This window comes from Giraffa tippelskirchi, chromosome X, assembly GCF_054371585.1.
Source record: "Giraffa tippelskirchi isolate mGirTip1 chromosome X, T2T-mGirTip1v1.2.pri, whole genome shotgun sequence".
Taxonomy (NCBI): domain Eukaryota; kingdom Metazoa; phylum Chordata; class Mammalia; order Artiodactyla; family Giraffidae; genus Giraffa; species Giraffa tippelskirchi.
The window spans coordinates 36,400,273-36,425,189 of NC_137289.1; positions in this window are offsets into that span (position 1 = coordinate 36,400,273).

The following is a 24,917-nucleotide window of genomic DNA, read 5'->3' on the forward strand; positions in this document are numbered from 1 at the left end:
ATGAATTAGAGAATGGATGAATGGATGGGTGCATACAATATTATAAGAATGTAGGGCTAACTCTCACCTGAAGGCCAGAATGTTTTTAGCCAAATCCATTTATATATCTCTAAAGTAATTGTCATGTTTATTCAATATCCGGGAAAGACAATCAAAAACAACAGCAACAACAAGAATATCCCTAATCATAGTGACAACTGCAACCCATGAACATTTCAAGGTTATTGGGTTTGCATGACTAAATATATAAAAGAAAATGACAAGTTGTCCCTGTAAGAGGAAACACAGGTAAAACAATAGGAGAGATGGAGGTTAAGAGGACACAGCATTTTAAAATGAAATCACATAATTATGTTTATTCTCCCTCTGATTTTTGTAAATAGTTTCTCTATAAGGAGTTTAAGAGGGAAACAAAATTTCTTTCACTGTGGTTTCTCTTCTCTGACTACTCAATGTACCGTGTTGCCTCTGTGGATTTTCCTTAGTGTCTGCCCTCATTCCTTTGAGTGGACAATTCCATTTTCTCCAACCAAGGCCCCACAAAAGACTATAAAACCCCTGGCCTGATTTTTCTCAGAATATTGGCAGACAAGATATTTACTTAGTTCTCTGTTCTGTGCTCTACTAAAGCTCATATGTGGCTCAGGCTATCCTCTCTCTGAAAATTAAATCCCATATAAAGCATCACCTTGCCTTGCATTGTTTTTGTTCATGTTCTATAAATTGGGAATAATACTGACTGCCTGGGATTCACTGACTTCATGCTTCTGACACATTCCAAGGGGTAACAATAAGTCCAATAGAAAAGTCAGAACTTCCAAATCACGTCTAAATCTATAGACATGCCCTTATCCCCTTCTGTGAGAATGGGCAGAAGCAAGAACTCTGTAAATAAATGCTCCAAGGTAATAACTCTAGACAACAAAATGAAACACTTCAAGGGAAACAAGTAATTGGGGTAATATACTTCCAGCTGTCTAGGGTCTGTCCATGATGAAAGACACGATAAAAATCCTCTGTCATCAGCTTAATGCTGAATACTAATTAAAGCGAAGAGTGGGCATCCTCTCCAGGCTCTCCATTTATGGCCTTTCCACTGTGGTGACTTCTCTGGTTTGATTGTTTGGTTTGATTGTTTGATTGTTCATTCCTCACTGTCTAATGGACTTCAGAGACGATGAACTTCCACACAGAATGACATAAATGGAACTTGAATGCAGCCTTGTGACACATAGGATTGAAAGTCAAGAGAGAAAGGGCTTATTGATTTTTGTCCTCCTGTACTCTCACTTCTCATTCTATTATCCAGAAGGAAACACTAAAGGCTTGCTTGTAATTAACAGTGATAGTATAGTCCTCTCCTTCTCCAAACCATCTCATCAATGTCCTTCATTACTAGTGTGACTTGATTTTCTGAAGGTTTGTCTGTCCATTTTATTTTTTCAGTCCCCAAGTACCATTCATGTCAGCTGCTATAGTGATATCTGAGATTAAGCAGTGCCTTTAAGTGACAAAAGAAAGTGAAATTGTTAGTCACTAAGTCATGTCCAACTCTTTTGGGACCCCATGGACGTGGTAGCTCGCCAGGCTCCTCTGTCCATGGAATTCTCCAGGCAAAAACACTGGAATGGGGAGCCATTTCCTTCTCTGGAGTATCTTTCTGACCCAGGGATTGAATCCAGGTCTCCTGCATTGCAGACAGATGCTTTACCCTCTGAGCTACCACTCTCAGACCTTAAGTGGCAAAGACTACTATAAAGATACAGGCAGCTAAATAGAGACTGCATTAAATGAGGAAGACCTTGCAGAACTTTCCTGAAACCCAATCCATATTCCTATGATCCATTTCATAATTGTGTACCCCAGCTTCCAGCCTGAGCTTTCTTTCTACATTATGGCTTTGGAAAGTCCTTACTAGATTTTCAGCATCTTCCCTTGAAGTTCTTCTCCCTCCCATTTCTTGACATTCATTCTCAGTATATGCCTTGTATCTGTCTTCCATAAATGGCTCCTGATGTATAGCTAAACCTCAAACAGAAAAAAAAGAATTATAGAAAATTAATTTATTACTAAACAAATACTCTTAAGCATGTATGTATCACCAGCCAATTTCTCCCTTCTGGGCTCTCTAGTCCCAAAAGTCCAATAGGACATCTCCACTTTGAGTGTCTCAAAAGCACTAACAAACTTACCATATCCAGAACTGAACTGTTCTCCTCAGCTCACTGTCTCCTTCAGTGTTTCAGGTCAGGGCCAGGCCATGTCCTTGTATTCTATATTATGTATATTCTAATATGCGTATCTGGTCTTTTCACTCCTCTGATGATATCCTTTCATTGTTTCCCCATTGATCCTAAACACTAACCACCCCCACACACACCACCACCACCCACATACACACAACCAGTCCTAGGCAAGGTGGCATGATGGTAAATACATAGACGCTCAAATATATGTTTGGATTAACAGACTAAAAACAAAATTCTGCCTTTTACTTTGGTGATTTTTTCAAGTCCATTTATTCCATAGGACATATCCAGTGACTACAACATGAAAGGATCTAAGTGCTAAAATGAATCGAGTCCTAGCAATCACAAAACAGACCATGTGGAAATTATCTTAAAGATTAGTTAAGCCTAAACCTTCATCTTACATATGGGTAAGTTGAACCTCAGAATGGAAAGTTAATTGCTCAAAGTCATATGGTAAATTACTGGATGGTTTCACACCCATATGGCTAAGTATGTTTCAGTTCAGTTGAGTTCAGTTGCACAGTCATGTCCGACTCTTTGTGATCCCACGGACTGCAGCACGCCAGGCCTCCCTGTCCATCACCAACTCCCGGAGTTTACTCAAACTATGTCCATTGAGTTGGTGATACCATCCAACCATCTCATCCTCTGTTGTCCCCTTCTCCTCCTGCCTTCAATCTTTCTCAGCATCAGGGCCATTTCAAATGAGTCAGTTCTTCACATCAGGGGGCCAAAGTATTGGAGCTTCAGCAGCACTCCTTCCAGTGAATATTCAGGACTGATCTCCTTTAGGATGGACTGGTTGGATCTCCTTGCAGTCCAAGGGACTCTCAAGAGTCTTCTCCAACACCACAGTTTAAAAGCATCAATTCTTTGGCGCTCAGCTTTCTTTATACTCCAACTCTCACATCCATACATGACTACTGGAAAAACCATAGCTTTGACTAGACGGACCTTTGTTGGCAAAGTAATGTCTCTGCTTTTTAATGTGCTGTCTAGGTTGGTCATAGCTTTTCTTCCAAGGAGCAAGCATCTTTTAATTTCATGGCTGCAGTCACCATCTGCAGTGATTTTGGAGCCCAAGAAAATAAAGTCTGTCACTGTTTCTATTGTTTCCCCGTCTATTTCCCATGAAGTGATGGGACCAGATGCCATGATCTTAGTTTTCTGAATGTTGAGTTTTAAGCCAACTTTTCACTCTCCTCTTTCACTTTTATCAATTCATTGATCTTTCTCCCGGCAATCTTGATTCCAACTTATGCTTCATCCAGCCCAGCATTTCTCATGATGTACTCTGCATATAAGTTACATAAGCAGGGTGACAATATACAGCCTTGACGTACTCCTTTTCCTATTTGGAACCACTCCATTGTTCCATGTCTGGTTCTAACTGTTGCTTCTTGACCTACATACAGATTTCTCAGGAGGCAGGTCAGGTGGTCTGGTATTCCCATCTCCTGAAGAATTTTCCAGTTTGTTGTGATCCACACAGTCAAAGGCTTTGGCATAGTCAATAAAGCAGAAGCAGATGTTTTTCTGGAACTGTCTTGCTTTTTCGATGATCAAACGGATGTTGGCAATTTGATCTCTGGTTCCTCTGCCTTTTCTAAATCCAGCTTAAGCATCTGGAAGTTCATAGTTCACATACTGTTGAAGCCTGGCTTGGAGAATTTTGAGCAATACTTTGCTAGCATGTGATATAGTAAATTACTGGATGGTTTCACACCCATATGGCTAAGTATGTATAGTTGCTAATTTTTAGCAACCATACAAGATAACATTTAAATCTATGCCAGCTAGTGTAAAATTCACATTTCTCTTTGGCATTCATACATTTATACTTTGTCACTCCTTAATTTGCAACTTCCAACTTAGTGGAACTAAAATAACATATTAATCAATACACTGCTTTATTCTTGCACAACTGAAAGTTGAGACTCTATCACAGGTGTGCCTTGTGCTTATATCATTGAAATAAATTGTAAAATGCCAGAAACTTACTTTGGAATTTGGCCATTCTGGGTTTGAATCATCCTTCTGCCATTATCTTTTTCTGGACACTCAAGAGAAAGTAATTCTCTGAACCTCAACTTCCTCATCTATGAATGATGGTAATAGTATCTCATAGTATAGTTGTAAAAATAAATTGAGATAATGTATTATTAAAGTATATGCAATTGCTATTTATGTAGATCAACAGTGGTCAAAGATGGCAGTTCTATACTTCAATCTAATAGAGTAGTATGCTTGGCATTTAGCATAAGCTCAATAAACAGTGATCATTATTATATTTTTAAAGAACAAAAGGGGACAAACAATGGTTTATTATATATATGCATGGAACACATCTAAATTTTCTTAAAGTTCGTTATCACCTTAGCCCAGGTGGCGCTAGTGGTAAATAACCCACCTGCCAATGCAGGAGATGTAAGAGATGCGGGTTCAAGCCCTGGGTTGGGAAGATCCCCCAGAGGAAGGCATGGCAACCCACTCCAATATTCTTGCCTAGAGAATCCCCATGGACAGAGGAGCTTGGTGGGCTATGGTCCATAGGGTCACAAAGAGTTGGACATGACTGAAGGGACTGGGAACATACAAGAAATGTTCCTATCTCATATGAGAATCATTTCTGAAATTTTACATGGGTAATAAAATTACATGGAATTTTTTGAACTCCTAGGTTTTGTGGGAATAGGCAGATAATGCCTGTATTTCAGCATTTTCTTTCAGATCCCCCCAGTAACCTTACTTATCAATTGGGATTGTATCAGTTCCTCATAGTTAGTTCTTAACAGCTATAATAAAATCATTAACGTCCTTTAAACATTCTGATTTGCATTAACAGAGAACAAGATTGACATCATTATCAACAGCATAAATGTAACAGCCTCACCAGCGGACTTGAAGACTCTCTTCTGTTCACCATCAACAGATATGGAACTTTTCCACAATGATGAGTTTTGTTTGTTTCTTTGTTACAAGTTTCTCTTTCCATGGAAAACACAGGGCCATAATTTTACTTTTCCCCTTGTTCTTTCTGTAACTACATCATTATCATTCATCTTATATGTAAGTTATTGTGTTTTTGTTTTAAGAATGAGTTCTGCTCCTAAATCCAATTCCATCAAATGTATTGATCAAATAAATATGTTTATCCATGTAGTAAATTCAAACCTCATTAATCTGGGGGATAGCTAAAAATGTTTCTACCACATCAAATATTCCTATAAAATCATTTGGGACTTTGGAAGTATTAGATAGTCTCTCATTTTGTAGGATATATTTAACAAAAAAATCAGCATTATGGAGAAATTATTGATAGAAAGAGCATGTATCGTGAAGCTGGAACAAAATCTCAAATCCACATAAGCTAAGACTGTGGAATAAAAACAGTATTTTTAGCTGCTCCTCTCCCTCTGCTGAAAAGGCAAACAAAAACTCCTTCATTGCTGTGATATGATAAAAGAAAAAAAAAAGTACCTACTTATTCAAAATAGTACAGAACAAAAACAATCTTCTTGAACAAACTACCTAGTCAAATGAAAGTCAAATTAATAAGATTGCCTGCTTGTGAATATGGTTTCCTTTTAGATTTCTTTTATTAAAGACACTTCAATGGCTTTCTGAGCAATGTGCTTATAGACACACAGTGCTGAATTAGCCATTGGACTGGAGAAATCATGGTGAATTAGACAGCCATGGTTTATTACCTTACAGTCTATTCTATTACTTCATTTTGAATGTCTTTAAGCTGTAAAATTTGGTTTTAAAGCGTTCTTAGGTGGCAGATAAACTATTAAGCACCTTTAAAACCTTATTAAACCTTTAGTCCAATGGTTCTCAGTCTTGTCTGCACATCAGAACCAACTGGAGAAATCAAAAAAACCCTATGCCCAGTCACACTCCATACATATTAAACAGGAATCTCTTAGAAGTGGGCCTGGACACCATATTTTAAAAGTTTTGTAGGTGCTCCCAATGTGAAACAAGGTTGACAACCACAGATCTAGTCCCATTGGCCAGTGGAATAGCATATAGGGCTCCTGAACTAGCTCTGAAACAAAATTTTAAACTATTTTTTAGCAATGACAACTGGGACAATCATGCCGACCCCCAAGGTGTCTACTTTGAAGGTCAATGTTCATTAGGATATACACTGTTGATGAAGTTGGTCTCATTACTTTTCAATCCTTCCTTATACATAAAATTAGGGTTTTCATACACTTCAACATGAAAGTAAAAGTGGGAGGAATAATTTGTGAAAGGATAAAGACATTTGGAATCCACAGGTCTGATGAAAACACATGGAAAGTATAACTAGAATTCTTGGAACTGACATTCAAAAATATTTTGTTCCCTTCACTACATTTCTATCCAAGTTGTTGAGTTAGAATATCCATGGTATAAAAAAGTGATTTCTAAAATATGCTATTAATTAACGTAGTGAATGTCACACAGAGAAAAGCATTGTGTAAACAAGTGAGTCAATTTTTCTTTATCTGCTCCAACAATGATCTTCTCTTTCTCATTCAGAAAGTGATACCATCTCTCATCATAAAAAAGAATAATGCATTGTCAACAACTGCAAGAGCCAAACATTAAAATCTAGATAGAAACAGGTTGGGACTTCCCTGGTGGCTCAGACGGTAAAGCATCTGCCTACAGTGTGGAAGACCCGGGTTCAATTCCTGGGTTGGGAAGATCTCCTGGAGAAGGAAATGGCAACCCACTCCAGTATTCTTGCCTGGAAAATCCCATGGATGGTGGAACCTGGTAGGCTACAGTCCATGGGGTCGCAAAGAGTCAGACATGACTGAGCAACTTCACTTTCACTTTAGAAATAGGTCAGGGGAAAAAAAGCATTATGTCATATACTTTTACTGCATGAATCCATTTGCTTTATTCTTAACAATTTTGAGAAAAACACCAGTGGTCACAGTAGGCTAAAGTTATGTAAAGAGAAAGTATATTTAAATTATCAAATTAATTACTTAAAAAGTTGATTAAAAATTGCTCCTTCCTCACACATTAAAAATGTGAGAACTAACTCAGAAGCAAAAGGAAAACTGATCAACACAGAGGGGATTCAAGAATCAGAAATGCTGTTGGATAAGATGAACTTTAATATTCCTGCCAACCCAGAGGAAGTACAATTCCAAAAGAAAATACTTTGACCTTAATGTTAGCAACATAAATAAAACTGCTATGTTATTTTCCACTTACAGTTTTGGTATTAAATTTTTACCTCATGCCAGTTTCAATGCAACTTGAGTCTCTGGACAATGTTAAACTAGGGGATGAATTATACAAATTTGCTTAGAGTGGAAATTACCTTTTCCCAAAAAATCTTTTGGAATATACCACTTTCCTATATCTTTGGGTCTAGCTTCAGAGTACCAAAAAGCGTCTGTGACACTTTAAAGCTGTGATTCTTAACCTGGAGGTCGTAGATGAGTGTCTAGGGATCTGTAAGTAAACTAGGATGGTTATGAAAAAATTTCCTGGGGCAATCATCTGTAAGTTTCACAAGATTTATAAGGAGTTTGTGAACTCAGTAAGATAACAAATACTAGTCTACAGGATCCCATCTGTCATAATAAATGATCAGAGCAAAATCTCTTCAAGTTCAAGTACCAGGAACTCCAAGATTCTCTCTTTGGAATCAAAGAGACAGGATTCAACAGTCAGTTTAGGTAGGGAAGACCTGAATTCTAGGATGTAGGAGGCTTGTCTTGTCAAACGCCAGAGCTGAAAACAAGTCCATAAAGGAGATCTCTGAGACTGATAGGACTGCTCATAAATCCTTCAAAGAGACTGGATGGGGAAACTAGTAAGACTTCACCTGTTACAGTTCTAAAGGTAGGGAGTTCAGGAAAGTATTTACATAAAAAAGAAAACAAAACAAAAAACAGGCCTAGCCACTGTCAGCACAATAAGACAGTAGTATAGAATCCGCGTGCGATGCGGGAGACAGGGGTTCAACCTCTGGGTTGGGAAGACCCCCTGGAGGAAGGCATGGCAACCCATCCCAGTGTTCTTGCCTGGGAAATCCTACAGAGGAGCCTGGCAGGCTACAGTCCATAGGGTCGCAAAGAGTCTGACATGACTTAGCAACTAAACAGCAACAACAAAAACAAATAGTTAGATACATATTTTGTTCATATTTCACTTGAAAGAAAAAAATGTATTATCCATATTTACAGTTCACTGCTGTTCCCTTAGATGAATTACAGGTCTGTTTCAAGTGAAAACATCTCAATAAGTTGATCCAAAGTTATAATCCAATCCTCTTTAATGCACAAGACTTATCTGTCTTGTTATTAGTCATCATTTATTAAAGGCCCACATTGTTCTAAGTACTCTAGAGAACTAATGTAGACATGGCCCTGGAAGTGATCTCTGGTTGCTGGTAGAAAGGTTAGGATGGTATACTGATTTCATTGTTAATTGATTCATTAAATGCATCGGCACTATAATTACAAGCACTAGAGAAATTCATGAAAAATCAATAAATAACTGCACATTACAGTGATGATAATTGAGCTGAAAAAAAGCAATTGATTTCCTTGGGGTTTGTTTGATAAGGGCTTCCCTCATAGCTCAGTTGGTAAAGAATCCACCTACAATGCAGAAGACCCTGGTTTGATTCCTGGGTTGGGAAGATCCACTGGAGAAGGGATAGGCTACCCACTCCAGTATTCTAGGGCTTCCCTTGTGGCTCCACTGGTAAAGAATCTGCCTCCAATGCGGGAGACCTGGGTTCAATCCCTGGGAAGGGAAGATCCCCTGGAAAAGGCAAAGGCCACCCACTCCAGTATTCTGGTCTGGAAAATTCCTATAGTCCATGGGGTCACAACTGAGTGACTTTCACATGTTTTTACATGTTGTTTGATAAGTGGCATCACTGTACTTGAGGAAGGTGCTATGGATTCCACTTCACTATGCAATTCTCAAATCATAAATATTAAAGAGATTTTGGATCTGGATATTTAATATTTACCCTGCCATACACATATATTCCATTCTGAGATTACAAATTAAACTCCTTTATTCCTTCTAGTCATATTTTCAGCAGTTATCTGCCTTATTTTTTTCTAAAAGCTACTCAAAGAATATATAGCCCAGACCTCTAACTCTGAGATTTAAAGACTGTTCTCAAGAATAACTTTAATTGCTTTTTCAGAGTCAATACAAATGCAGCACTTTAGATGAGAATATTAAAAAAAATTGTTTTTCACATTATACAAAAATGTAAGTCACATCACCACATTGATACATTCACAACATGTGAAATGGATCTCTCTAAAGCAATGGACAGAAAGCAAGATAAATCTGGAAGCAGAAATATGTGCCTGTGTCTTGACCCTTGCATTTCAAAAGGTTAGCTCATTTGATTCTGATTGGTTACTAAGCAAGCATTTGAACAAATGAACCAAGCCCCTCAGCTAACTGTGGAATTGACCATCATCCATGGATCATTTATCCTAGAGATTTGACCACAGCACATGTTACCTTCATTATGTCTTTGCATCTACATTAGTCCATTTCTTCTTGCTACTCTCCCTAAAGAAATCAAGGACAATTAGGCTATATCTCTCTTATACTATTCTTTTATAAACTTGGAGACAATTAGAAATTCACTCCTCAGACTCCATCTAGCTTGACAAAGCAATTCCATTTGCATTTTTCCTTTCCTCCAAAACACTATTTAAAATATTTAGTAATTAATATTCTTCTGAAATGTTTCCACATTCTTCTGGCCATATGATCTTGTAGAAATTATTTAACCTCATTGGGCCTCAGTATTTTCATCTATAAAATGGGGCTAATAATACCTATACCATGAAGGATATTAAGTATGAGATGAGGTAAGGCTTGCAAAGATGTTTCTCCAAGTGCCTAACATATAATAAGCATTCAATAAAATGAAACCTATTGCTCATATTACTATTAATAGAAAAAGAGAACCAAATAATGGAAATAGCACTCTAAAATCATGATAATCCATGCTTAACACAGAAGACAGTATAGATACTCAATTGTCAAATAAATTTTCAGGAGTAAGAGGATGCAGGAATTGTGCAAAGTAAGAGACGAAACTTTGTAGCTTCTTCTCTGATAGAACAAGAGAAGGCCATCAAATTGTTGCCTAGAATTTTCTCCCTCTTATAGAATCCTCAACTATTTTCATTTAAGATCCTCAGGAGCCTGTTTCCTCTCCAAGGGACACACCCAAGTGGAGCTTCCCAGTTTCCTCTGTTCATGTATCCACCCATTTTTCAAATAACTATCTTTATAAAGATAGGCAGGCATTGCAGTGTTCTGCATGTACTGTCATGGTTAACTGACCCACATAAAGAACCTAGAGAGGTAAACAGAAAGATAGCCTTACCTTACACATCTTATAGATTAGAAAACTGAGCTATATTTCATGACAACTATTTCTATGTTCAAAAAAACTCTCTATTTTGACTAGGTATTACTTCTTATGATGCTACTCTCAGTCACATGAAGGGGCTCGTCACGTTTCCTTATTGGGTACCAGATGCAAATAGGCAAGTTACCAGGGGGCCATCCAAACTTCCAGCTTCTTTCATCTTCCATAGAATCCTGGAGCAGCGATACTTTAGTGTAGGTCCACCCCCTCCCCCCTAGAATTGTCACTCAACTTTCCCAGGTGCAGGCTGGTGGGTGGGGGGCGGGAGGGTGGAGACCAGCCCTCAGGATGATTATCCTAACTACCTGAGATGCCACTTCTTTGAAAAATGTAATCAGAATTCTCTCAATGTTTTATTTATTTATTTAAATAACACCTGTCTGGCAGTCGTCACAACCCGTTCAGAGCTTTTGATTTAGAAATAATGATAAACAGCTGCAATTCAGGCAGAACATTTCCACAGAGAAACTATACATCACTATTGCTGATAAACGCGGTGCACTTAGTAATTATAAAAGGTAGCCATGACCCAGGGCCCATCTTTATCAGAGGCTGTTTCATGCACCCAGAGAGACAGTTTTTCAGACAAATAACCCAAATTGATTTCGGCACTTTCCCTTCAAAGGACAAAAGAGAAATTTCTTTGGTGTTTCAAGCCAAGCTGAAAGCTGTCACAAGTCCAATTGAGAGGCAAACTTAGTACAAATTCTGTCCACCCTAGCCATCAATTTAAAAAATCCACTCCCCCTTCTTTTGTTCCATTACTCTTAGGTGAATGCATTTGCATTAATAGCAATATTTTCATTAAAGTTACAAAGATAGATTTCTGAAAGCTTTTAGTTTGTGGCTGTGCATCCCAATTGATGGGCTTCCCCGGTGTCTCAGCAGTAAAGAGTCTGCCTGCAATTTGGGAGACCTGGGTTTGATCCCTAGTTCGGGAAGATACCCTGGAGGACGGCATGGCAACCCACTCCAGTAATTCTTGCCTGGAGAATCCCATGGACAGAAGAGCGTGGCGGGCTACAGTCCATAGAGTCACAAAGAGTCAGACATAACTGAAGCAGCTTAGCACACATATTCCACTTGGAAGAAAAGACCTCAGCTGAAGAGGCTAACAAGGTTTACTTTGGGGAGCAGTGGCAGTCTGGTGAGACACAGATGGCTCAGAGGGCCCAAGCAGGAAGAACTCAGACTCAATCAGTGTTCAGACTTCTGACACCTCCCAGCTAAGTATCCGTTTTCCCAATAGGCCAATCAAGTAGGAATATGCTTATTCAAGAAACATGGCCAGAGAGTGTCGGAAGTGAAGTGAAAGTTGCTCAGTCTTGTCCTACTCTTTGCAACCCCATGAACTATACAGTCCATGGAATTCTCCAGGCCAGAATACTGGGAGCTTCCCAACCCAGGGATTGAACCCAGGTCTCTCACATGGTAGGCAGATTCTTTACAAGCTAACACACAGGGAGGCTCAGAGAGTGTCAGAGAGCCAGGCAAATGTGTCAGAGTCAAGACATTCATCTGATTCATCACTGCTCCAGATAAAAGGACAGACACTCACCCTGTTTCAGTCTGCCCAGGAGATTCCTGTATACAATGCACAAAGAATAAGAAGTGGGGGAAGACAGCCAGATTCACATGATCACACCATTGAATACTTACAAGGCCCTTCATACTTTTTTTGGCTATTTTTTAAAATTATTTTTATTGGAGTATAGTTAATTTATAATGTTATTAGTTTCTGCTGTGCACTAAAGTGAATCAGCCATATATATATACATATACATACATATATATATATATACACACACACACTCTTTTTCAGATTCTATTCCTATATAGGTCATTACAGAGTATTGAGTAGAGTTCCCTGTGCCATATAGTAGGTTCTTATAAGTTTTCTATTTCATATATAGTAGTGTGTATATGTCAGTCCCAGTCTCCCAATTCATCCCTCCCCACCTTCTCCCTTGGTAACTGTAAGTTTGTCTTCTGCAGCTATGGCTATTTCTGTTTTGTAAATAGGTTCATTTGTACCATTTTTTTAAGATCCCACATATAAGAGATATTATATGATATTAGTCTTTCTCTTTCTGACTTACTTTGCTTAGTACAACAATCTCTAGGTTCATCCATGTCACTGAAAATGGCATTATTTTGTTCCTTTTCATGGCTAATATTCCATTGCATACATGTAACACATTTTCTTTATCTATTCCTCTGTTGATGAATATTTAGCATGTTTCCCTTTTATACTTTTTAACTGTTCTTTCATATAATAATTTCAGTCTTACCATAGCCCCATGTAGAAAAGCCATTCCAAGCTCCATTTCCAGAGATGAGTAAAGTGAGGCTTCAAAAGGTTAGTGTAAGCAGCTCTTTGCAGGAAATCACCCTCAACAGGAAGCCCTTTTCTTTGTCACTTAAGCAAAGCTATACTGTAATTAATTTTTAACCAGACTCCCCCATGTTCTACTCATCTCAAGCCCGAGCACAGCTTTCAAATCTTTTAATCACACAATATCTTGCCTAACTTGTCACTTCTTTCCACAGATCAAAGAAGTAGAAATAAAGAATAAGTAATTAACAGATGAACAGATCTCTTCTCTAGCTTCCACTTCAGTAATCTGGTGAACAAATTGTGTGACCAAACTGTGTGAACAAGATAACATCTAGAGGAAGATTGAGAGGAGTCCATGAGCCTGCACACACAGTGGTGGATGGCAATGACTCTGACTCTCTATCTCAGTGATGCACTTTACTTCCCTACTTCTCTTTAAAGCTTTCATGGCTGAGTAGAATCTTGCAGGTATTTTGTAGGGGATGCCGAGTACACCATCTCCCCAGATTGCCAGCATTCTGATTAAAGACAACTTTCCCCTCTACCAACACTTAGGAGTTTGCTTTTGTAAGCAATGAGCGACAGAGTCTGCTTCAATCAATAACATTAAATGACTTGTACTCTGCATGTAATACCATCATAATCCTCCCTGCCCCAGAGACTTGGAGCACATTGAGGGCAGAGACTCATTTTTGTTTCACTGCTCTGCCCCCGAAGTGCCTTTCACAGTGTAGACATTTCCTTTGTTATGTAAATGAGTACTGTTCACAGTCACCCAGAAAACAGGATATTCACCAGAGATGTGGTAACAATGCCTTGACATCAGAATTATTTCAGTGCACTCTTCAAATTCATGGATTTTCTCTATTCTATTCAGTTGAGAAGTTGTGTCTTGACCAGTGGGGAAGGATAGAGAAGTGCCATCTCTGCCATCAAAGCTAGAGACGTGCTTAAATCAAATACTCCTTTCTCAAGATTGCTTTGGCTATTCGAGGTTTTTTATATTTCCATACAAACTGTGAAATTGTTTGTTCTAGTTCTGTGAAAAATACCGTTGGTAGCTTGATAGGGATTGCATTGAATCTATAGATTGCTTTGGGTAGTATACTCATTTTCACTATATTAATTCTTCCAATCCATGAACACGGTATATTTTTCCAAGTATTTGTGTCCTCTTTGATTTCTTTCATCAGTGTTTTATAGTTTTCTATATATAAGTCTTTTGTTTCTTTAGGTAGGTATATTCCTAAGTATTTTATTCTTTTTGTTGCAATGGTGAATGGTATTGTTTCCTTAATTTCTCTTTGATTTCTCATTATTGGTGTATAGGAATGCAAGGGATTTCTGTGTGTTAACTTTATATCCTGCAACTTTACTATATTCATTGATTAGCTCTAGTAATTTTCTGGCAGAATCTTCAGGGTACCTTATTTTCGACAAAGGAGGCAAGACTATACAATGGAGAAAAGACAATCTCTTTAACAAGTGGTGCTGGGAAAACTGGTCAACCACTTGGAAAAGAATGAAACTAGAACACTTTCTAACACCATACACAAACATAAACTCAAAATGGATTAAAGATCTAAACGTAAGACCAGAAACTATAAAACTCCTAGAGGAAAACATAGGCAAAACACTCTCCGACATAAATCACAGCAGGATCCTCCGTGACCCACCTCCCAGAATATTGGAAATAAAAGCAAAAATAAACAAATGGGACCTAATTAAAATTAAAAGCTTCTGCACAACAAAGGAAACTATAAGCAAGGTGAAAAGACAGCCTTCAGAATGGGAGGAAATAATAGCAAACGAAGCAACAGACAAACAATTAATCTCAAAAATATACAAGCAACTCCTGCAGCTAAATTCCAGAAAAATAAACGACCCAATCAAAAAATGGGCCAAAGAACTAGACAGACATTTCTCCAAAGAAGACATACAGATGGCTAACAAACATATGAAAAGATGCTCAACATCACTCATTATTAGAGAAATGCAAATCAAAACCACAATGAGGTACCATTTCACACCAGTCAGAATGGCTGCTATCCAAAAGTCTACAAGAAATAAATGCTGGAGAGGGTGTGGAGAAAAGGGAACCCTCTTACTCTGTTGGTGGGAATGCAAACTAGTACAGCCACGATGGAGAACAGTGTGGAGATTCCTTAAAAAACTGGGAATAGAACTGCCATATGACCCAGCAATCCCACTGCTGGGCATACACACTGAGGAAACCAGAATTGAAAGAGACACGTGTACCCCAATGTTCATCTCAGCATTGTTTATAATAGCCAGGACACGGAAGCAACCTAGATGTCCATCAACAGACGAATGGATAAGGAAGCTGTGGTACATATACACAATGGAATATTACTCAGTCATTAAAAAGAATACATTTGAATCAGTTCTATTGTGATGAATGAAACTGGAGCCCATTATACAGAGTGAAGTAAGCCAGAAAGAAAAACACCAATACACTACACTAATGCATATATATGGAATTTGAAAGATGGTAACGATAACCCTATATGCGAGACAGAATAAGAGACACAGATGCATAGAGCAGTCTTATGGACTCTGAGGGAGAAGGTGAGGGTGGGACGTTCTGAGAGAATAGCATTGAAACATGTATATTGTCATATGTGAAACAGAACACCATTCCAGGTTCGATGCATGAGACAAATGCTCAGGGCTGGGGCAATGGGATGACCCAGAGGGATGGGATGGGGAGGGAAGCGGGAGGGGGGTTCAGGATGGGGAACACATGTAAACCCATGGCTGATTCATGTCAATGTATGGCAAAAACCACTACAATATTGTAAAGTAATTAGCCCCCAACTAAAATAAATAAATTTATTAAAAAAATAAATTAATAAATCAAATACTCCTTTCTTCCATGGTAACTTCAGTCAGAGCAGAACCAATTTCATAGAGCTGAGACATAGACGAATGAATGAATGATCAAATTTATGTTGATTTCCCAACAGTCCACACTTTGCCAGTGCTAGGCTGTTTGTTCATCCTGCCCCTCAGTCTCTTTTTATTATTGAACTTTTACTCATCTTTCTAGCTCCATCTGAATACTTCTACACCACCCCACCTCCATCACCCACAGGTCTGTGCACTCTTTCTCTTTAAATAGCATAGTCTTGTGCTTCTATCTAAGACCTCCTATATTTGGCCTTGCATCAGTTATATGAGTATTTATACCTAAATGCTAGACTGAAAATTATTTGATGCCAAGAACTGGATTCTTGCTCATCTTTGTATCCTCACAAAATGTATTGAGCACATAATAGGTGCCAAAACGATAATTGTTGAATTTCATGAGTGGTTGCAATGTTAAACTAAGCCATTAACCACTATTTAATCTAACCCTAAGTTCCCTTACTCGAGATTTGCCAGATCTTTATTGTTTTCCAGCCTTTCCCTGTCGTTGTATCATCCCTTCTTGCCAGCCAAGAAGAGAGAAAAAAAATTATAAACACGATCCAACATTTGCAGCTTCTGTTACTGTTTTTTTCCTCATCAAGAGATTTTCTTTTCTACATAATTAATTTCTCCTCTCTGACCCTTTGAAGCCCACAGTTATCCTAAAAGCTGCCTTGTATCTGTTTGCTTAAGAGAATACATGAACCACCTTAGCAACATTTGTTCTAAGTATCTAAAGCCACATGTGCATGTGTGTTTCTGTGTATAAATACATATTCCTCTTATCAATTCCTGCCTTCTATGGACAGTGATCAGATTCACTTTCACAAATATCCATGGGGAAATGACATTTCTGGAACACTGACGAGCTCAAGGAAGAAATATTTCTCAGGTACACCTTGGTACTCACTGACTGCTTTTTCACTCTGGTGACACATAGCCCCATGATGCTGAGTTCAACTGAAGAAGCAGGAGAATTTGGTGTTTATTAATATCCCCTTAAACAGCAGTGTAAAGGTTATTTAATTCTTCCTCGACAGTGATATAAGCCACACATAGAGAAAGGATACAATGTAGCACAAAATCAGATTTCTTGCACCCAGAAAGACCTTGCCTTAATTAAGCAGTATTACCTGCTACTGTGTGCCTCACATTAGGGACAGGAATTAATGTTACAGGAATAATGCTGTTTTGCTCCTGTTCTGATAGACACCTCACCTCTGATAAATTCGTTTATCCTTGGCTAAAAAAATCAAGAAAATGTGTGTGTGTGTGTGTGCGCGCGCACGTGCGCGCGCACACACATGCAGAGGGGATGGTGAGTGTTCTTCCAACCAATCCACACCTGAAAAAATGCAATATCTCATCTTTTCTATTAGACTATGTGTATGTGTGCTAAGTCACTTCAGTCGTGTCTGATTCTTTGTGACCCTACGTTTCAAAGAACATAGCCCACCAGGCTCCTCAGTCCATGGGATTCTCCAGGCAAGAATACTGGAGTGGGTTGCCATGCCCTTCTCCAGGAAATCTTCCTGACATAGGAATCGAACCTATGTCTCCTCCATGGGCAGGCGGGTTCTTTACCACTAGTGTGACCGAGGAAGCCCCTATTAGATTATAAGTTCCTAAAAATCAAGTCCTTACATTTCATCTTTGTACTAGTTAGTGTTCCATAAGTTACTGAAAAGATAAAGTGAAGTCTCACCATACAGCCCCTATATTAGTTTCCTAATGTTGCTGTAAAAAGTTACCACTAATTTAGTGGTGTAAAAACAACACAAATTTATTATCTTACAGTTTAGGAAGTCAGAAATCTGACACAGGTCTCCTTGGATTAAAATTAAGGTGTTAGCAGGGCAGCATTCTTTTCTGGGGGTTCCAGGGAAGAATCCATTTCCTTGCCTGTTTCAATTTCTAGAGGCAGCATACATTCCTTGGTACCTGGTCCCTTCCTCCATCTTCAAAGCCAAAAATTGGTAGTCAAAATTGTCACATTTAATCACTCCGATACTCTTCTTCCTTACTCCTTCACTTATAAGTACCCTTGTGATGACATTGGGCCCACCTGGATAATTCAGCATACTCTCATTTCAAGGTCAGCTGATCAGCAACCTTAATTACATCCACAACCTTAATTCACCTTTTCTAAAGGTTGGGCTGGCCAAAAAGATCATTTGGGTTTTCCCTATGATGTAACAAACAAACACGAATGAACGTTTTGGCCAACTCAATATTATAACATATTGCAGCCTTGGGGCAAGGACCTGGTTCCTCCTCAATGTGTATTCATAACAGTATCTTTGAGTTCTTATGCAGAAGTAAAATGCCCAACAAATGGAATATGTTAACAATTTGATGAAGCAGTCTTCATTTCAGAGACAACGTCACAGTTTGATAATCTCAAGAACTACAAGAACTCATCAAGATACCACCTGAGGCCAGATTAGATGAATATTAGCCCTGCTAATAACCCTGATCTTTATCAGCAAGTCTACCCTTGAACCATTGCTTATAAAGGCAAATTTGGCCTTGGAGTACAGAATGAAGCAGGGCAAAGGCTAATAGAGTTTTGACAAGAGAACGCACTGGTCAGAGCAAACACCCTCTTCCAACAACACAAGAGAAGATTCTATACATGGACATCACCAGATGGTCAACACTGAAATCAGATTGATTATTTTCTTTGCAGCCAAAGATGCAGAAGGTCTATATAGTCAGCAAAAACAAGACCGGGAGCGGACTGTGGCTCAGATCATGAACTCCTTGTTGCCAAATTCAGACTTAAATTGAAGAAAGTAGGGAAAACCACTAGACCATTGAGGTATGACCTAAATCAAATCCCTTGTGATTCTACAGTGGAAGTGACAAATAGATTTAAGGGACTAGATCTGATAGTGAGAGTACCTGATGAACTATGGATGGAGGTTCGTGACATTGTACACGAGACAGGGATCAAGACCATCCCCATAGAAAAGAAATGCAAAAAAGCAAAATGGCTGTCTGAGGAGGCCTTACAAATAGCTGTCAAAAGAAGAGAAGTGAAAAGTAAAGGAGAAAAGGAAAGATAATCCCATTTGAATGCAGAGTTCCAAAGAATAGCAAGGAGAGATAAGAAAGCCTTCCTCAGCGATCAATGCAAGGAAAGAGAGGAAAACAATAGAATGGGAAAGACTAGAGATCTTTTCAAGAAAATTAGAGATACCAAGGGAACATTTCATGCAAAGATGGGCTCGATAAAGGACAGAAATGGTATGGACCTATCAGAAGCAGAAGATATTAAGAAGAGGTGGCAAGAATACACAGAAGAACTGTACAAAAAAGATCTTCACGACCCAGATAATCATGATGATGTGATCACTCACCTAGAGCCAGACATCCTGGAATGTGAAGTCAAGTGGGCCTTAGAAAGCATCACTACAAACAAAGCTAGTGGAGGTGATGGAATTCCAGTTGAGCTATTTCAAATCCTGAAAGATGATGCTGTGAAAGTGCTGCCCTCAATATCCCAGCAAATTAGGAAAACTCAGCAGTGGCCACAGGACTGGAAAAGGTCAGTTTTCATTCCAATCCCAAAGAAAGGCAATGCCAAAGAATACTCGAACCACCACACAATTGCACTCATCTCACACGCTAGTAAAGTAATGCTCAAAATTCTCCAAGCAAGGCTTCAGCAATACGTGCACCATGAACTTCCAGGTGTTCAAGCTGGTTTTAGAAAAGGCAGAGGAACCAGAGATCAAATTGCCAACGTCTGATGTATCATCAAAAAAGCAAGAGAGTTTCAGAAAAACATCTCTTTCTGCTTTATTGACTATGCCAAAGCCTTTGACTGTGTGGATCACAATAAACTGTGGAATATTCTGAAAGAGATGGGAATACCAGACCACCTGACCTGCATCTTGAGAAACCTGTATGCAGGTCAGGAAGCAACAGTTAGAACTGGCCATGGAACGACAGACTGGTTCCAAATAGGAAAAGGAGTACATCAAGGCTGTATATTGTCACCCTGCTCATTTAACTTACATGCAGAGTACATCATGAGAAATGCTGGGCTGGAAGAAACACAAGCTGGAATAAAGATTGCTGGGAGAAATATCAATAACCTCAGATATGCAGATGATACCACCCTGATGGCAAAAAGTGAAGAAGAACTAAAGAGCCTCTTGATGAAAGTGAAAGAGGAGAATGAAAAAGTTGGCTTAAAGCTCAACTTTCAGAAAACTAAGATCATGGCATCTGGTCCCATCACTTCATGGCAGATAGATGGGAAAACAGTGGAAACAGTGTCAGACTTTATTTTTTTGGACTCCAAAATCACTGCAGATGGTGACTGCAGCCATGAAATTAAAAGACGCGTACTCCTTGGAAGGAAGGTTATGACCAACCTAGATAGCATATTTAAAAGCAGAGACATTACTTTGCCAACAAAGGTCCGTCTAGTCAGGGCTATGGATTTTCCAGTGGTCATGTATGGATGTGAGAGTTGGATGATGAAGAAAGCTGAGTGCCGAAGAATTGATGCTTTTGAACTGTGGTGATGGAGAAGACTCTTGAGAGTCCCTTGGACTGCAAGAAGATCCAACCAGTGCATCCTAAAGGAGATCAGTCCTGGGTGTTCATTGGAAGGACTGATGTTGAAGCTGAAACTCCAATACTTTGGCCACCTCATGCGAAGAGTTGACTCACTGGAAAAGACCCTGATGCTGGGAAGGATTGGGGGCAGGAGGATAAGGGGACAACAGAGGATGAGATGGCTGGATGGCATCACCGACTTGATCGACATGGGTTTGGGGAGACTCCAGGAGTTGGTGATGGACAGGGAGGCCTGGTGTGCTGTGGTTCATGGGGTCGCAAGGAGTCGGACATGACTGAGCGACTGAACTGAACTGAATAACCCTGATCCTTATCAGCAAGTCTACCCCTGAACCATTGCTATAAAACTCCTCACCAAATTCCCCCAGGTTGGGACACACAATTTTCAAGGGCACAAGCCCACTGTGGTCCCCTCTGCCTGGCAAAGCAATAAAGCTACTCTTTTCTATGTCTGTGTGCTTTGTCGCTCAGTCATGTCTGACTCTTTGCAACCCTAGGGACTATAGCTCACCAGGCTCCTCTGTCCATAGAATTCTCCAGGGCAGAATACTGAAGTGGGTAGCCATTCCCTTCTCCAGGGGATCTTCCCGACTCAGGGTTCGAACCCGAGTCTCCTGCATTTCAGGTGGATTCTTTACTGTGCTTCACCTAAAACTCTGGCTCCAAGATTTGATTTGGCACTGGTGCAAAGAGGCCAAGTTCCTGGCATCACTTTCATAATGTATCACTGCTATATAGCCAAGAATTTCCAAGCAAGTCTCCAACTTGAGCAAAACCCTTAAGACAAGACAGATTACAAGAACTCAAAACTTTACTTTCCATCTATCTTTTCTCAGGTTGCACATGTGTTATCAAAGTGAGGGAGTAAACTGAGAAAACTAACAGGATCTAGGAAGTAGGTGATGCAACACAGAATGATCAAAGCAGGTTACAAGAGAACTGTGCCCCAGGCCTAGAGAGCAGAAGCAGTCATTCTATGTTGAAATAGAAGGTTACAGGATAGTGAAAAAGAGGCTTAGAAGGAAAAATGGAAATGGTATCGTTTCTGCAATTTTTTCTAAGTATTTGAGAGCTTATAAAAAATATTGATAGGTATTTAACAATTCTGGAGGGACATTTGATGGAAAAGTTAATGTTAGGTAAGCAGAAAAGAAAGCAAATGAAAACCAAAAAATAAAAAAAAATAGTGACAAAAGTTGTATGAGAAAAGAAATGGAATCATGATAAAACATTTAGTTCAACATTGAATATTACTTAGTGATACTTTATTTTTATTTCTTAATTTATTTTTACTGAAGTATACTTGAATTACAATGTTATATGATTTTTACTGGTATTTTAAATAATAATAGAAGTTAATGTGTGTGAGAGGAAGGCAGAGAGCTTAACTTTTTCATCTGCCATTATAAGAAGTTAATAAACAGTCAACTTTTACAAAGTCAAGAAGTCAAAAAATTGCAACATAAGCATAAGAAATATGGAGGGACATAACAGAAGAAATATTTGAAAGTTTCAAGTGGGCCTTAGGAATGAGGGAATATGAATAAAAGGATTGCTTTTTTTCGATCTAAACTGTTAAAAAAATTTTATACATATATTACCTTGGTAACATTAAAAATTAAATAAGAAAAGAAAGTAATGAAGTATGTGAAAAGTCTGGCTGTGCCTGAAAGGAAGGTCTTCATAATGAATCACCCTATTTTGCCACAAAAGCATTGACAGGGATAATACTACCAGCCAACCTTCAAAAATGCTCTGTCATGCCTGCTTCCCACTATTCTCTGGGGCTTATTTGGGGCTTTAAACCATGATGGATGCTAAGAATTATCTATATTCTAAAGTAGATGTTTCTGCATGAAAGAAGCATTTTCATTGCTAACAATGTGTTATCCTTCACTGAGGGAGAAGGAATGCCCTTCGGATTGGTTTTCTATTGTTATCTCCATTTAGGCCATTTATCTGACCTTTGGTTTAGCTCCCTTGGGGCCAACAGTGTGCATTAGCCAAAGACCTAGCTAAGGTTAGAGGGTACAGCCTAGAGCCTTGGAACAGAGCTGAGACAACTAGTCTCTTTGCTGTTGTACCAAGTGTTGCACCAAGAACCAATATTCACTCCTAAGTTATTTGATTTTCAAGCTAGCTGCTTCAATAAACCTTTTTCCTTACATTATTTATGAGTTTATTCTGGTAGAGTTAACTAAAAATTCAAGACCTTGTCTCATGTCTATGTGTTTCTCATTTATTAATAACTCCAATAAGGCTACTCTCTCTCTCTAACCAGGTTAGGGAAATACTACATAGAAAACTCCCTTTCACTGTAACCACATTATATATTTCTAATTCAATTCTCACACACAAAATTCCACCCCACTCACTGAATGGCAACTTAAGGGTCTTTCATACTCTAATTTATGGCTCTCAAGATACTTCCCAGTTTCTTCTTTTCTGATAGGAAAACAAGACTTACATTTTTTTCATATGGTTATTACACTGAAATTACCACCAGAAAATTAATGTATTTAATAACTGTCAAAAAGAATGAAAAATGTGTCTTGAACCTTCAACCTCTTAGAGTCATCGGATAACAGGATAAATGTCATTACGATTTTGATCCAAGCCACTCTATCACTTAAAATTTAGGTGAAAAAAAAAATGTTCTTTATTCAGCAAGAGCTGACAACATCCTACTGAAGATGTTAGGGGAAGCACACTGATTGAAATTGTCCACCCTGGCCAAGCACCATAGTAACTATTTGCATAAGTTGTTTTACGACAGGAGGTCCCAGTAAGAAACACCGGACTAATAAGCCTCCACCAACTGGAAGAGTTCAGGAAAGGTCAAAAGGAGACAGCACATGTCAGACTACCTCCCAGAATCCTTCCCTCTGGCATCCATTAGGCTGAACAAGGCATTCACCACCAGGAAGGACTCTGAGTCAGAATGATTGGCTAAAGATAACCCAGAAACTAATCCCATCACCATAAAACCCGAGACTGCAAGCCGTGGGGCAGAGCTGTTCTCCTGGGTTCCCTTCCCCTACTGCTCTCCACCCGGGTGCCCTTTCCCAATAAAATGTCTTGCTTTGTCAGCACATGTGTCTCCTCGGACAATTCATTTCTGAGCGTTAGACAAGAGCCCAGTTTTGGGCCCTAGAAGGGGTCCCCCTTCCTGCAACAAATGGCGACTCTGGTGGGGACTCTTCTTTGCTGACATGTCAACTGACATCCTGACCACTCGGGGTACTCAGGGGCCAGCCTGCCTGCCAATGGACCAGACCCAGCGGCCGCAACTGGCACCATTTTGTCCCTGGTATCCTCCTGACGTGGACAACTGGCCAGGGTGCCCTGACTGGGTAAGGAACAAGAGACTTTATTGACCTCTCTCTTTCCTCTCCTTAACCCTTCCTATCCTTCCCCTTTTTTTCTAGTCCCCCGGTCCTGGACGCAGGAATCTGGTCAAAGGGCCTCAGCCTGAGCTGAGGATTAGAGACTGATCACCTCCTCTTGGCAGAGAGCTCGAATTCTGGTTCTGTTCTGGTCTGATTTCTGGTAGGGCCGAGTTCCAGTCCTCCCTTCTCTGGAGGCCCAGGGTAAAGTCCTGTAACACCTGGGTATCTGCAGGTGGCAGGAGATGTCTGTAAGGCCACCCCTTTTGCCTCCCTCTCCCTTCTTCTTGCAACCTGGCTTCCGTTCCTCCCTTTGAAATCTTTGAAGACCTGAGATATTTTCCTTTACTGTTAGTACTTAGATCTGAAGTTCTGTGTCTTTATAGGAGGCTTTCTAAGAAACTGTATTCTTGTATTTAAGCGAGTGTCTGATGAGAACTGCCAGGTCTATATGTGTGTTTTAACTCTGTGTTCTGTGTTGTGATTTTTGATGGCTGTTCTGCTTTGTCTAGCCACCATTTGGTTTAGACCTGCCGCCATTTTGTTAGAACTCGATTTTCTTTCCCTGTGCCTTGAGACCAGGGCTCTCAGGAACACTTATCTAGACCATCTCCAACACCTGAGACTGAGGAAAAATGGGGAAAAGCCTTTAAAATTTTTATTTATTCCAACTGTTTTTTATAAACTAGTAAATTTTATATTGTAATGTCTAATTCATGACTAAGCTTAGAAAATGAAGCGAGATCTTGCATTGTGTCTGTCTAAATATGTCTTGGTATGTCTTTGTCTCTGGGTAATATTTTTGAGGTTAATTTGTAAATAAGCTCTATTTAACTGGCTTAAAGAAAAGTAAGCACTTACAAATCAAAAAATTCTAAATTAAACAATAAATTCCAGGTTCAAGTGAACTGGGAAATATTCAGTATTAAATACCTGATATTAATGTTCGTTTGTTGACCTAATATAGACATGTCTTAGAG